The sequence below is a fragment of the Ambystoma mexicanum genome, chromosome 8, assembly GCF_040938575.1.
Source record: "Ambystoma mexicanum isolate Mex_15411 chromosome 8, UKY_AmexF1_1, whole genome shotgun sequence".
Lineage (NCBI taxonomy): Eukaryota > Metazoa > Chordata > Amphibia > Caudata > Ambystomatidae > Ambystoma > Ambystoma mexicanum.
The window spans coordinates 1,701,767,391-1,701,781,939 of NC_090929.1; the positions used below are offsets into that span (position 1 = coordinate 1,701,767,391).

General features: G+C 49.0%; 1 protein-coding gene across 5 annotated transcripts in view; it reads right to left on the reverse strand.

The window, feature by feature from the left end:
* The window catches only part of IKZF5 (IKAROS family zinc finger 5), a 190,691-nt gene that overhangs the window by 100,423 nt on the left and 75,719 nt on the right, over nt 1-14,549 (reverse strand). For 2 of the 5 annotated variants that reach the window (XM_069612019.1, XM_069612018.1), the window contains one exon: nt 12,824-12,888. The exons of 2 other annotated variants lie outside the window; for them this stretch is intronic. The gene's annotated coding sequence lies outside the window, so the exon portion shown is untranslated. Of the gene's footprint in view, nt 1-12,823; nt 12,905-14,549 lie in introns of those variants that run through there. One more of the 5 variants, XM_069612016.1, reaches the window with a different exon arrangement.

A 14,549-nucleotide genomic window follows, 5' to 3' on the forward strand; every position in this document is an offset into this window, starting at 1 on the left:
ACACAACGGGCCATTCGCACGGCACGGAAAAGACTGGAAGCCCACTACGCGGAACAAACCGCCCAACTAATGGCAAAGGTCAAACAGTCGTATTATGCGAAGGGCAACAAAGCAAATAGGTTCCTGGTGGCCAAGCTAGCCAGGCAGAGACGCAGCAGCGCGATCATGGGCCTGCGAGATACCAACGGGGCCATACTATTCTCAGAACCCGAGAAGCAACGCCTCGCGATTGAGCACTTGGCCCAAATCATGAAGGCAACCCCACGAGACCCAGCACAACAGAAGGAATACCTTCGGCAGGCAGAGGTGCCCCAGCTCTCCGACGCAATGAGAGATGAATTGGAGGAGCCCATCACGGGGGAGGAAATTGAGGAGGCCATCAAATCTCTCAAAACACGGGCCCCTGGCCCGGATGGCTTCTCAACCAGGTTCTACAAGCTATTCAGGTCGCAACTGACCCCCCATCTCACCACCCTATTCAACTCCTTCAGGGAAACGGGGGCGGTGACCCCATCGATGCAGGAATCGACCACCATCCTTTTGCCCAAACCTGGAAAGGATCCAAGAAGCATAACCTCGTATAGACCCATCGCACTCTTGAACATAGATGCGAACATTTACTCGAAAATTTTGGCGACCCGCTTGAATCGCATCCTGCCGAACATCATTCATCCAGACCAGGCTGGGTTTATCCGGCATCGGACCGCAGGCGATAATATCCGGAGAACCCTGAATCTGGTGGACCTCGCTTCCCGGAACGCCCAAAAACTAATCCTGGTGGCCCTCGATGCAGCTAAGGCGTTTGATAGGGTGGATTGGACGTTTATGGAACACACTTTAGGGGCCTTCGGCTTCGGACCGGCGTTCCGGACGATGGTGCTGGCCAACTATGATCGACCCACAACAAGCCTGAGGATCAATGGCCACTTCTCGGCCCCAATCCCCTTGTCACGCGGGACTCGGCAGGGTTGCCCGTTGTCACCCTTACTTTTTGCACTCACCATGGAGCCCTTCGCACAAAAAATTAGGCGGAATGACCAAATCAAGGGCATAACAAGCGGCCCTTCACATCATAAACTGGCCCTATATGCGGATGACATCTTACTTACAATCTCGGAGGCCCCTTCATCGCTTGAACATGCGATTCGCGAAATCACCAGCTATGGCGAAGTCTCGGGCTTCACCATAAACTTTGATAAATCTTCCGCCTTGGGCATTGGCCTCACCCCAGCAGAGCGAGAACCGCTGACTAGGATGTGCCCGATAGTATGGGAAAGAAATGCCATCCCCTATTTGGGGGTGTACATTCCGGCGGATCCAAAAGAGACGTATAAGTCCAATTTTCCCCGACTTTTCAAGGAACTGGAGGGCGACTTGAAGCGATGGGGGACCCAGGAGATTTCGCTGCTTGGACGCATCACGGCATGCAAGATGAACCTTCTCCCGAGATTTTTATACATATGCGCCTCACTGCCAGTGGCAATCCCCACGCCGATTCTCCGAGGGATCCAGAGGAAAATGCTGAACTTTATCTGGAGAGGTAAGAAAGCGAGAATCCCTCTCAGAACTATGTTGGGGAGTCCCAAACTGGGGGGTCTAGGGGTTCCAGACCTTCAGGCCTACAGAGCGGCAGCCCAACTGGCCCGGGTCCAGGCCTGGCAAAATACGACAGACCGCCCGAGATGGGTGGAGCTGGAACAGTCGCGGACCCCCCTGCCTCTGCGATTTCTGCCACACATCCCGCCCCCCCTCAGGTCCCATGGGGGAGAGCTCCTGCTTTCGACCAAACACACCCTTAGCACTTGGGACTGGGCGCTGAAACGAAAGGGAGTGCCAAGAGGACTGAGCCCACACTCCCCGGTCTTTCTCAACCCAATGTTCGCACCGGGCATGCACCCCCGCAATTTCCAAAATTGGACCAAAGGCGGGCTAGAAACTATAGACCAGCTGTATGCAGGGGAGAAACCTCTCACTTTCGCCCAATGTAAGGAGAAGTTCCAACTTCGGGAAGGTGACAGATTTACTTACATCCAACTACGCCACTGGTGCTCACACCCCCAAACCTTGCAAGCAGCGACCCGTCCTCCCACTGCTCTAGAACTTACCCTAGGAGACCTTCCGACTCGCGGCAGCGTATCCACCCTCTACAGACGCTTCTTAAGCGACTTCTTAACCACAAGAACCCGATGTATGGCCCAATGGGAAGCGGACCTGGGACACCCGATAGAGGATCAAACCTGGGTGGACATATGGACCCGGACACATACCGCATCCACCTGCATCACCAACAGGGAATGCGCATACAAAATCATGCTGCGGTGGTACTATTCGCCCCTCAGACTCCACCATATGAACCCCCAGATAGACCACGCTTGCTGGAGAGGATGCGGCCTCCCTGGCTCTTTCTTCCATATGTGGTGGGACTGCCCGAAGATTCGACCATTCTGGAAAGCTTGTCTAGAGTCGATTTCGCTGATTACCGGAACAATGATTCCCTTGAAACCAGAACCGATCCTGTTAGGAGCTCCAATTCCCGGGATCTACCCGCGCTCCGGACCCAGAGCGAAATTATTGACTCAGTGCCTACTGGCAGGAAAAACGGTGGTGGCCCGAACCTGGAAAGCTCCGGAAGGCCCCCACATTGCCCAATGGTGGACCAAAGTATGGGACATTCTGATAGCGGAGAAGGTAACGGCAGCACGAGCGGGGATGCTACATCGCTTTCGGAACATCTGGGCCCCAGTCCTGGAATTCGACCAGCGCTTCCCCGCCCTGACCTATAAGCCCGCCAGAGCCCTCTGGATAGTGGCGAACCAGGAGAGCCCGGAGGAAGACTCATGACCGCTGAGGCTCCAGCCGGACCGCCCAGGCGGGAGGAGCCCGCTGGCAAAGACTGTGGGACTGATAACCCAGGGAGGAGGATAGAGAAAGAGGACACAGGGGGGGTCTAAAGACTGGGGGTCAACTTGCTGAGATAATCTGTGCATATAATGTCTGTAGTTATCATTCTGCCTTGATTTAAAATAAACAAAGTTAAAAAAAAAAAAGCAGTCTTGAGTGTGTGGTTCTTAAGACTTGCTTTATGCATGGGCTCGAAAGGAGCTCCCATAAGTCTAGTTAATACCACATTTAGGTCCCATCCGGGAGCCGGGTTAGAAATGGGAGGGTGAATTATTTTTACCCCTTTCATGAAAGCCTTAATTACTGATATCTTCCACAATGACACTTTCTGTTGTGATGTTGTATATGCTGAAAGTGCCGCAAGGTGCACCTTTATTGAGTTGAAGACTAGGCCTGAGTCAAGTAAATGAGTTAGGTATAGGACAATGTGAGTGGGAGAGCAGTCGATAGGGTTGATGCTCTTTGAGTTACACCATATGACAAACCGTTTCCATTTACTAGAATAGCAGTATCTAGTGTTAGGTTTCCTTGCTTCCCTGAGAATGTCCATACATCTCTGAGCGAGTTGCAGGTGCCCAAACTATGTGACCTCAGGAGCCAGGCCGCTAAGTTTAATGTCTGCAGGCATGGGTGAAGCGTCTGTCTTGCGACAACATGTTGTACGGGCAAGGCAGTCAGGGTTGGCGGGCCCACATGGGGGCTGCCAATATCATTGTGATTGGTTCCTGGTGCATCTTGTGCACGATCTTGTTGAGAAGGGGAGTCGGGGGGGGAACGTAGACAAATTTCCCTGACCATGTAATCCAGAGTCCGTTCCCCTTGGATCGGTTCTGGGGGTATCTGGAGGCGTAATCTTGGCATTGGGCGTTCTCCAGGGTCGCGAACAGATCGACCTCTAGAAAACCCCATTGTGCGAAAACGTTGGTGACGATGTCTCCGTGTAATCGCCATTCATACTCCCTGGGCAACGGAAAGTTGTGATAATAGGAACATGTTGCGTTTGAGAGCCCACTTCCAAATGTTCTGGGACAGTTTGGACAGCCCTGGAGAATGAGTGCCTCCCTGCTTGTTCAGATAGTATATGGCTGTGGTGCTGTCTGTAAGGATTAGTAAAGTCCATCCCTGTAGTTGTGTTTCAAACGCCTTCAGTGCTTTGAACACTGCCAGCAGTTCCAGCAGGTTTATGTGGTTGGACGCTATATCTGGGGACCACATTCCGCTGGCTGTCTGTTGGAGCAGGTGGGCTCCCCACCCTGTGAGGGAGGCATCCATAGTTAGAGTGGCTTCCACTGCGGGGGTGGTGAAGGATTTCCCTTTTAAGAGGTTTTCCCTCGACCACCACCGCAGCAAGAGAACTAGAGCTGGCGAGACCACTACTAAATTGTACCACTGTCCGTTGGCCTGACACCACTGGTTGCTTAGCCACACTTGCATTGGGCACATGCGCAGGCGCGCTTGAGGAACTAAGTAGATACATGACGCCATCATTCCCAGCAGACGCATAGCCTTGTGTACTGTTACCTCCCGACTGGCTATACAGTGAGGGATTTGAAACATCATGTTTTGAACCCTCTCGTTGGAGGGGAAGACGAGGCCTTCCTTTGTTGGAATTAGAGCCCCTAGGAATTGTTTGACTTGACTCGGGTCTGAGCTGGATTTCTTCTCGTTGATGGAGAAACTTAGGCTGAATAAAAGATCTATCGTCTTTTGGGTATTTGACAGACATGTTTCATAGGAGTCCCCTGTTATGAGCCAGTCGTCGAGGTAAGGATAAACTGGAATGGATTGCCTGCGCAGGTGTGCTGCCGCTACTGCTAGTAACTTCGTAAATACCCTTGGCGCAGATGCTGTGCCGAAGGGTAGTACCTTGAACTGATAATGTTTGTTTTCTATCATAAACCTGAGGTACTTTCTGTGCGCTGGCAACATTGAAATATGCAAGTATGCATCTTTCATATCCAGAGTTGCCATGTAATCCCCCTGTGTGAGCAGAGGAATTTCTTCCTGCAGGGTACCATGCAAAATTTCTGTGGTTTTACAAACTTGTTCGCTGGGCGCAGATCTAGAACAGGACGCATGGTTAGATCCTTTTTGGGTACAAGGAAGTACACTGAATAAATACCCTCCTTTACCTGTGATAGAGGTACGATCTCTATGGCTTCTTTTTGTTCCAGTATCTTGACTTCTTGAAAAAGTATGCAAAGATGTTCTGGTGTTAGTCTTTGTTGATGTAGAGGTCTGTATTTTGGGGATTGGTTGAACTCTACACAGTACCCATGGGCTATGGTCTTTAGCACCTACTGGTCTGTGGTTATTCCCTCCCTTGCTTTCAGGAATGATGTCAACTGGCCCCCGACCGGAGAGGCATAGGAGGGGACCTGAATCTTCGAGTCATTTGGGCCTGAGGCAGAAGAACCTCTGGGGGTCGGGTTCCTGCCTCTTCCCTTACCATGCCGCTGTCCCCTTTGGGGGTACGGGTTATTGTAGGTATTGGCTCCCTGTGAAGAGTTCCATATGTTTCCTAAAGGGTATTATTGGTGAGTGAGCATTGGCCACGAAAAAACCTTCTGTTTCCAAATCCTCGCCTTGTGGAAGGTCTCTGAGTAATTTGGTCCAAGCTCTTTAGGGTTTCATGTTCTTTTTGTCGCAGTCTCGAAGGCCTCATCGACCGCCTTCCCAAACAAGTTGGATTCCTCCACCGGTTTGTTTATAAGAGACGCTTGTGTTTCAGGTTTAAATCCTGAATTACGAAGCCACGCGTGTCTTTTGAGGAGAATGACTTGAGCGAGGGCTCGGGTGGCTGTCTTGGCAGAATCAAAAGTGTTCTTTAAAATACTTTGGTTAACTTGCCTACCTTCAGAGACTGTGGAAAGGAGGCGGGTCCGTAGAGGTTCTGGAGCCTCTTGTAGGCCTTCTTGTATTAAAGCCTATTGCGCATCAGCGTAACTACCCAATGGAGTAGTATTATTGGCGATACGGGTGGAGTACGCTGCTGCTGTGGTAACCCTCTTACCCAGGGCATAAAGTATTTTCCCTTCTTTGTCCGGGGAAGCTTCGCCTGTTGATAAAGGGACCCCTGCTCTTTTCCTTGTGGTAGTGACTACCGAAGAATCTGGGGTGGAATGACCTCTAATATATAGAGGGTCAGATGGAGAAGGAAGGAAGAGTTTTTCAATTCTTGGGTTTACACCCCTTGTAAGAGCCAGTGTAGATAAAGATGGAGCAAGGCGTTTTTTAATCGAATTGAGTAGAGGGATGGCTTGGCTGGTTGGCGGCTTCTCTGAGTATATCCCCAACGAAGTCGGCCTCAGGTGCTGTTTCTTCAGTGGCAATTTTAAAATGATCAGCTGCTTTACGTAGCATTACATTAAACGTTAGATGATCATCAATAGGAGAAGGATTTCTTGTAGGAGTATTAAGAGGAGAGTCCAAGGCTAGAATATCTGGGTCTGGGTCTTGTGGCTCTGGGGACTGCCATGGTTGAGGGTCACCCACATCTAGCTCCTCCCCTCAGCCTTCTATAGGATCATCCTCAATGGGCTCATCTCCAATGGGCACATGTTCCTCCTCGTTATAAAAAGGATTCTCCTGTACCTTAACTAGTAGAATGTTTTCTTCAGTAAGGTCATAATTATATATGTCCTCTTCTAAAGAGTGGTCAACAAGCCTAGGAAATTTAGATCTAGGGTTAGCAGGGCTTTCATCCCTTGGCCTTCGTGGTGTAGGTTGTTCTGCACGTGAAACAAACAAACTTGTCCAGCCTCTCCATGCAGTCCTCAAACTTGTCCCTAGTCCAGACTGACGATCTAGAACGGTCTAGGGGTGGAAAGGTATCTCTCTCATAGTCTTCCGTCGAAAAAGTGTCCCCCGCACCCTCTTCCGTCAACAAATGTAGAGATCTGTGCCTTAGCATTGAAGAAAGTCATTCCTCCCCCAATGGGAAATCTTCTGGCGGGGCCGACGAAGGTGGGGTATCCCTGTGCCCTTCCCTCGATTTCTGGACACTATCCTTAGATCTCGGCGGATCTTTTGGTCTTTCAGATACTTTCTGAGAGTTCCTAGCCTGCCATTTATGGGAATCGGCTGCCCTATATTTGTCATCACTCTACGCTTTCCCGTGATGCGTGTCGACGGAACTCTGTGTTTTTGGGGTAGCGCCCTTTGTTTTGGACTGCCCAGTCACTAGGCACGCATGCGGCTGCGGGGAGGGCTGCCAAACTCATCGATTGGCGGTTATCACCGGAGGTACTGGCGCACCCGTTGGCGCTGAAGTCTTTTTCGACGTAGTCGAAATAAGGCTAGGGGCTGTGTGCTTAGTGTCATGCACGTGTCTGTCTTTGTCGTTGGGGTGTGACTTCCCCATAACAGGGCTTACGCCGTGCTTATCGGGGCCGGGGGCAGTCGATACGGAACGCAAGCGTTCTGTCGAAAGGTCAACAACCTCTGGTTCGGAGGCCTGATAGTCACTCTCGCCGTCGTCACATTCGGTGGCCGCGGCAGTGGGAGAAGTCCCGGCCTTGGACATATCGTAGGCCGCCCACCGTTTTACTCTATGCTCCTTCAAAGTCTTTGGGCGGAGGAGCTACAGGCTGCACACCCTTCCTCTTTATGATAGAGCAGCAAGCACTGGTTACACCGTCTGTGCTTGTCCTTCCAAGGGAATTTGCCCTTACAAATAGGGCAAAATCTAAATGGAGTCCTCTCCATTGCTGAGGTTACACAGAGTGACTAAGACCAACTGGGAAAGAGGGAAGAAAGGGAAAGGCATTTTCCAGTTTGAAAAGAAATGTCCACCCCGACCATTCTCTCCCTACTGTATAGGCCGGCGAAGGCCCGGCCACTTGGTCGGCAATGCCGACAGGATCACCTTCTGTCGAATCTCACAGGTCTTTGTCGGATATGGGAACAGCCGTCGAGACAAGGGATGGAAGGGGTGATATTGGGTATGGCTATAGAATAATTCGACCAAAGGTCGTTGAACACTAATGTTCTTTACGAACTCTGCATAAGAGCGACCAGTTATCTGGGCGGAAAAAAACAATCTGAGGGACCTCGACGCATGAGGGATCTTGGGTACACTACACGTCACGTAGGGATACTGTTACAGGCACGGCCATGTCGACGTCCCCTTTCGATTCTCGAAAGACAAGATGCAATACTCCGCGGTTACCACTGGATGTCGGACTATGCACAGCATGTGATTCTAAGCAGATTGACATCAGAAATTAGGGTTACATGAACATTTTCTTCAATGCCTCACATCTCACAGACTCATTTTAACAAGCATCAAAAAATCAAACAGTGATATCGACTGAAAAGTGTGTTGATGTCCTATATCTATGATAAACCTGCCTATGAATGTGGCAATCGTTGGACGTGAGTTTTGGCATGTGAGTCAAAGGGACATTGGCTGTGCCACAACAAATGTTACAATACCTCAAAGTGCTTGGAAGCAGCCACACAACACACTCAACACAAAATGAAAACAAACAAGCATGCTACGGCTCTGGGTGGCACTGAACACATCAAATAATTGATCAAAGCATCGAGCGTTTGAGATCCTGTCACTGATGAACTGTATTTCTCTACTGGTATCTAGACTAGAGGACTGCAGATTTGAAGAGCATAACAGCCAACCAATCAGATTCTGACGACCCTAGGAAGCCACCTTAATCCTAGGATGTGGTAATGCTCACGTAGGACGCCCAGGAAGAGGTGAACAAGCATTGTAATACTACTAAAAGTAACCATGGAAATATGGGATGCAAATATCAGCTTAGGCAGAAATGTTGCATGCAGACAAAGGGCCACCTTACTCTTATGAACTACAACAAATATCCTGTCACTTAACCTAATAATGTATGACTTGACAAGCTTAAGTGATAACCATGTTTTCTGAGAGCAAATTGAAAACGCCATAACTGTGCATGGGAGGAAACAGAGGACACACACAATCTGCCAGAAGGTCTGAAGCACGGGATCTAGAAGGAACAAGCAAGTATGCAGTTATTCTCTGTAAGCAGATAAAATACACAGTACTGCCCCAGAGAAGTCAATAAGGTAGACCACAGGGCACATCACAGGTCAAACGCCGAAACCCTGTATGGTCTACACTGCATACAAAATGGCTTTCATTTAAAGAAAAAGCAGTTTCATGTTGAATGCTTTCTGGCATCTTGAGATGTCCAAAGAGTACAGATTTAAGGTCCTTTTTAAAAGCACTCCCCTGGAAAGGTCTCTCTTTTGGTAAAAAGATGAGCAGGAAAAGCCAAGCAGTGCCTCCCTTGGCCAGGGTGGGGCAGGGGTGTTTAGGTCCGGGCATTGTGAGGGTTGTGCAAGAAGACTGGTGCTACTTGTATAACCGTCCTAAGTCCCCCTGGTTGGAAGGGGGAAATAATGTGTGTAGCAGCGTTTTGGATGCATCGCAGACTCAATGGCTCTCTTTGCCAGTGGTGATCCAGCCTAACACAGCCGAAGGTGGACAGATTTCCAGAGGTACTTTTGGAATGTCTAGCATGGATTTCTTCAACTGAATGCAGCAAAGTGCCCAGAATTGTGTCATTTTGCCTGCCGCACTGTATTTAGTTATGTTATTTATACAGCGCCTTTATCTAAGGTGCTACACAGACATTGCACTGTACAAAAAATAATGAAGTATGACAGTTTAGACATAAACGATAACAGAACTCATGGCGCAACCATAAAGCCGTAGAGAAACGCGATGGGGAAGGCAGACTGTGGAAGGCGAGTTTGAGGACATTCTTAAAGCAAGAAGGAATTCCATAGATCAGGAGCAAGTAATGGAGAAGCATAAAAGTGACAAGAGGCACAGGGGGCCGAGGAACAGAAAGAAGAACGAAGAACCCCAAGTGGAGACCAAATACTCTGGAGCCAAGACATGAACACATTTAAACAAATACAATCTAGATCCAATCAGGAGCCAGCAAAGTTGAATCAAAAGGGGGAGACATTAGAAGAGTATGGTCATTTAAACAATCTGACTGCCGAGTGAAGAACTGGACATAACGGAAGACGAGCATAGGCTCAAGGAGCAACAATCGTTAAAATGAGACACAGCACATGTTTTGTAATAATAATTTAGAGGAAGAAAAACCACAAGACGAGCAGAAAGACATTGATAGATTCATCAAAGGTGGAGAAAGGAAGAAATATTTGAGTGTCAGGCCAAGGGTGAACTACAAAGAGTGAAAAGAAGGGGACCAAGAACTAAGCCGCCTTGAGGAACACCAAAAGTAAAAGAAAAAGAACAAGGTAACACATTTTTACAGGACACCACAAAGGAAGGACAAGACGAGCACAATTGAAGAGCCATTCCTAAGATGCCAAGTGAAGACAGAGTGGAAAGAAACATAGAATGATCTACGGTATTGAATGCGGCACAGAGATCTAACAGAATTAGAAATCTACAGTGCTGAATGCGGCACAGAGATCTAACAGAATTAGAAATCTATGGTATTAGATGTGGCACAGAGGACTAACAAAATTATAAATCTATGGTATTGAATGCGTCAAAGAGATCTAACAGAATTAGAAATCTACGGTACTGAATGTGTCACAGAGATCTAACAGAATTAGAAATCTATGGTATTGAATGCAGCACAGAGATCTAACAGAATTAGAATAGAAGAAAGTTTTTCATGTGGTGCATGAAGGATAAAATTACAAACAGCGAGGGGAGCAGTTTCTGTTGAGTGGTATGAATCACCAATAAAATAAAGGCTACTCACCATAGTATTAATAATGCTCTTAGTCTTTATACTGCTTACATTGTGACCGGGCAGTTGCACAAGCATATTACGAAAGAAAAAAGAAAGAAGGCACTAGCATAGCTGCTTCACCCATTGTTGGATCCCATCCCCTACACTGGTATTCTCTGCCCATTCTGGAATAGGAACAGAGGATACGCGGTCAGACAGAAAGAGGGTTAAAGGACTTGGGTTTCAATTTAAGCAATTATCAACCAGGACGTTGAGCAGGCCCTTGATTCTTCTTTTAGTTTCTCTGCTTCCCAGGAGGCAGCAAGGCAGTCCATAAGTGGCTGCCAAGCCAGGCAGGATCGCTCCCAGCAGGCAGATTGTCTGAACCCCAGACATCACTAAGTGGTACATGCAAAGCTGTGAATTATTCATGCATATTGCATTGCACAGGGTGGCTTCCATTTCATTGTTTTAAGACTATCTGTACCGTTAAAGAACAGGACCAGCCATATGCAAACGAGTCTTGGACACTGTGCTCTTGCAGAGCAGAGGAAAGCGGTCTGCCAGCTTGGAGCATGCATTCGCCCATCCAGCTGCCTGGAGCAGGCATTCTCCATCCAGCTGCTTGTATGCAGATTGTTAAAGGAAACTCATGGTGGTTTTCCAGAACCCAAGAAGTGGGGTGGGCAGGTGTGTGGGATGAAAGGGGCATCAACCCAACCATCTTTGCCTCTTTGTTTGAGCTGACCGGGCAGGGAAAGGGTAGAGGCAAAGTTCAGAACTGATTTTGTAGAAAAACAGAGGGTGGGTGAGGCGCGCATTATTGGTTCAGAAGTCCCGGGCTTTAGAGGCAGCAGTTAGAGGCAGCGGGGTCACCATGCCCTACCTAGGAGGGCCACATCATTGCTTTTCCCCCCTCCCCCAACCAGGAAAAAATGTGTGCTTTTGGAGGGGAGTTGGTTCCTGGTTACCATAAACAGGCTACAGCAACCAGAATTCCTTGAGACCAATTGAGAATAATCTGTAACACCTGAAAAGGCAGCCTTCCCTGAAGATTGTTAGAGACATGAAAGCGCTTGGAGGAGAACAGCAACTTGAAATGCAGCAGGTATTCAACACTGGGAACCAGAGTGCGCGCCTCACCCTCCCTCTGTTTCTCTACATATTGGTTCAGAAGTCCCGGGCTTTAGAGGCAGCGGCACCGGGGTCACCATGCCCTACCCAGGAGAGCCACATCATTGGGTTTCCAACCTCCCCCCACCAGGAAAAAATGTGTGCTTTAGGAGGGGAGTTGGTTCCTGGTTACCATAATCAGACTACAGCAACCAGAATTCCTTGAGACCAATTGAGAATAATCTGTAACACCTGAAAAGGCAGCCTCCCTGAAGATTGTTAGGGACATGAAAGCACTTGGAGGAGAACAGCAACTTGAAATGCAGCAGGAATTCAACACTGGGTACCAGAGTGCGCGCCTCACCCTCCCTTTGTTTCTCTACATAAAAGTTCAGAACTGCAATAGGGGTTTGTTTATGCTGCTAACAGCGAGAGTGCTGTGGGGGAGAGCACACAAGATGAGACACAAGTGTGTTACCAAACACAATGTCCCCTTTAGAGGTGGCCATCTTTTCATTTCCCATTGACTCTCCTGGCCCTGTGAACCTCCTTCTGTCTGCAGACCCTCTGAACATCTCACACTAAGACTAAGAGCATTGAGGAGAGTCATCAGGGTTGGAGGTTTGAGGACTACACTCCCTACTTACACAGGGGCCAGTGGGAACCTCTGTACCCAACCCATTCCCAAAGGTCTCAACAATCCTTCATATAGGTATTATCAAACAAGCTGCAGCCACGACTATCTCTTGACCCACATTAGTCTGTGGTGTAATAAGCACATTAGACCTCACTATACACTCCACATGCAACACACCCCAAAGGAGACACCTTCAACTTAATGATCACCTCTCACCACGCTGTCCTGCCACACATCCATTAGCAATGAACGGTCTGTCCTTATCGCCGGACACGCACACACTGGGCAGCCCACACAAATAGAACACTAACCAGATATTTCAAAACCCTTGCCATGATCAGCTAATACAGGAGTTAACAAGCCTTTCACCCTCGACCAATCCCACCCCTGGAGGTCATTACCAAAGTAAACACAAAACATTCCACTATATCACTGACCTACATACATGTCTTACCTGGTTTACTGCGCCCCCATCCTGTCCTGTTCTTCCTCTTCTTTTTGTACGAAACATGCTGATCACTGTGCAGACATAACACTGTTACATTACGTAAACAGCTCCTGTCAGACTTTAGTTTATGAAAAACACCAATTTATAGAATACAACTCTACAGACTTTAACATGAAAAGAGAATTTTTGAGAAATTTGGGGAGTAATTGGATTTTTTCAAATGTTTGTGCTTAAATGGAATTCAGACCTTATAGTCAAAGAAAATATATAAACAGTTCTCAAACTCAATACAATTATTACAAAGTGCATGTGCAGTTCTCTCAGGAGGTTATGTGAATCAGCTTTATTTAATGTTAAACAAGAGTCACTTTTTAATTTTAAAATTATGAGAGGATCCTAATTTTGGAATTTCTTCACTGAAGTCTTAATTTGTCATAAAGTAATATGAATCCAATACCTCACATGCAATCTGCCGAGTTATCGCCTGCCGCACCACTCATACCACACGCAATAGAAATATGCACAGCTACCAGTGCTAAGAGTGGCAAAACCAGAACCCACACAGACATGAACATCCAACCCTCCAACAACCCACTCCCCAGAGCCCCACATGGAGCTACTGCCATTCCTTCCCTCCCACTGCCCGCTATGAAAGCCAACAGTTATACAGACAACATTCTGCCATTATTAAAAACTTTTCTTCTGTACCATCAAGCCAATCCTGGACATCGTCACCTTACTCAACCAAGGCACCGTGCACTTGAAAAAGAGCTTCGTCGGAGGGGGCGCTGTGGTGCGGAGCATGAGATAGAAGCTCCTAACGTCGCTCTACCCCGAAACCATGGGAAAGGCCGCTGAAAACAGAGAAATATTGGAGCCCTGACAACCAAAATCGAACTGGGTGGTGTGTGAAGAGCTAAGGCATGGCTAAGGGCGCAGAGAGAAATCTCTGCGGGCAATAAGATCGGGAGCAATCTTGAGTTTGCCGAGTGCTCGGGCTGAATGTGTGAGAGAAAGTTGGCGGCTGCAGACTGAAGGTGGAGGAGCAGTGCTGAGGCATAGCAAAGCCGCCGGATCGAGGTGAGCAGAAGGTGTAGCGGAGGGGGGCCGGAGCAACCAGCAATACCAGCGATACCCCGGTTTGAGCGGCCGGGTCTGCACAGTGCAGCCCTGGGAAGCGGAGCAGCTGGCGGGAGCAGGCGTCAGGCCCCCTTGAGACACCACTCACAGACGCTGGCCCACCACTGAGTCGGCGTGGATGGGGCCAGACCGGCGTGAAACATCCCCCTGCAGCCACCCGCACAAACACTACACACCCCGCCCAGGTGGGAGGGGCCAGGCAGCCAACACCAGGATCGGATCCTGGGGCTTCCCAGGAACGCATTGCTGGGGCGCACCAGCAGTGGCTGGGGAGAACACACTAACGGGCCGCCGCCCAGAGAGTATGCAATGCAGAGGCGGAAAGATATCAGGTCTGCTCATAGATGTGCAAGATACATTGGGCCCTGCAGGGAGAGGCAGCAGTCGGGAAACACCAGAGAAGTGGACTGGGGGCAGTGAGCTCCACCTCTGGGCATACCCCATCCTCGGAAGGATGAAGCAAGGAGTGTGGGGCAGGGGGCCCCTGTGAGCGTTCCTTGCGGTGGCCCTTAGGAGCAGACAAGGACTGTTACGAACAATCAGTGGGGGGACCCGGATGTCCCACATATGCCACAGACCCTGCTGCTGGCCC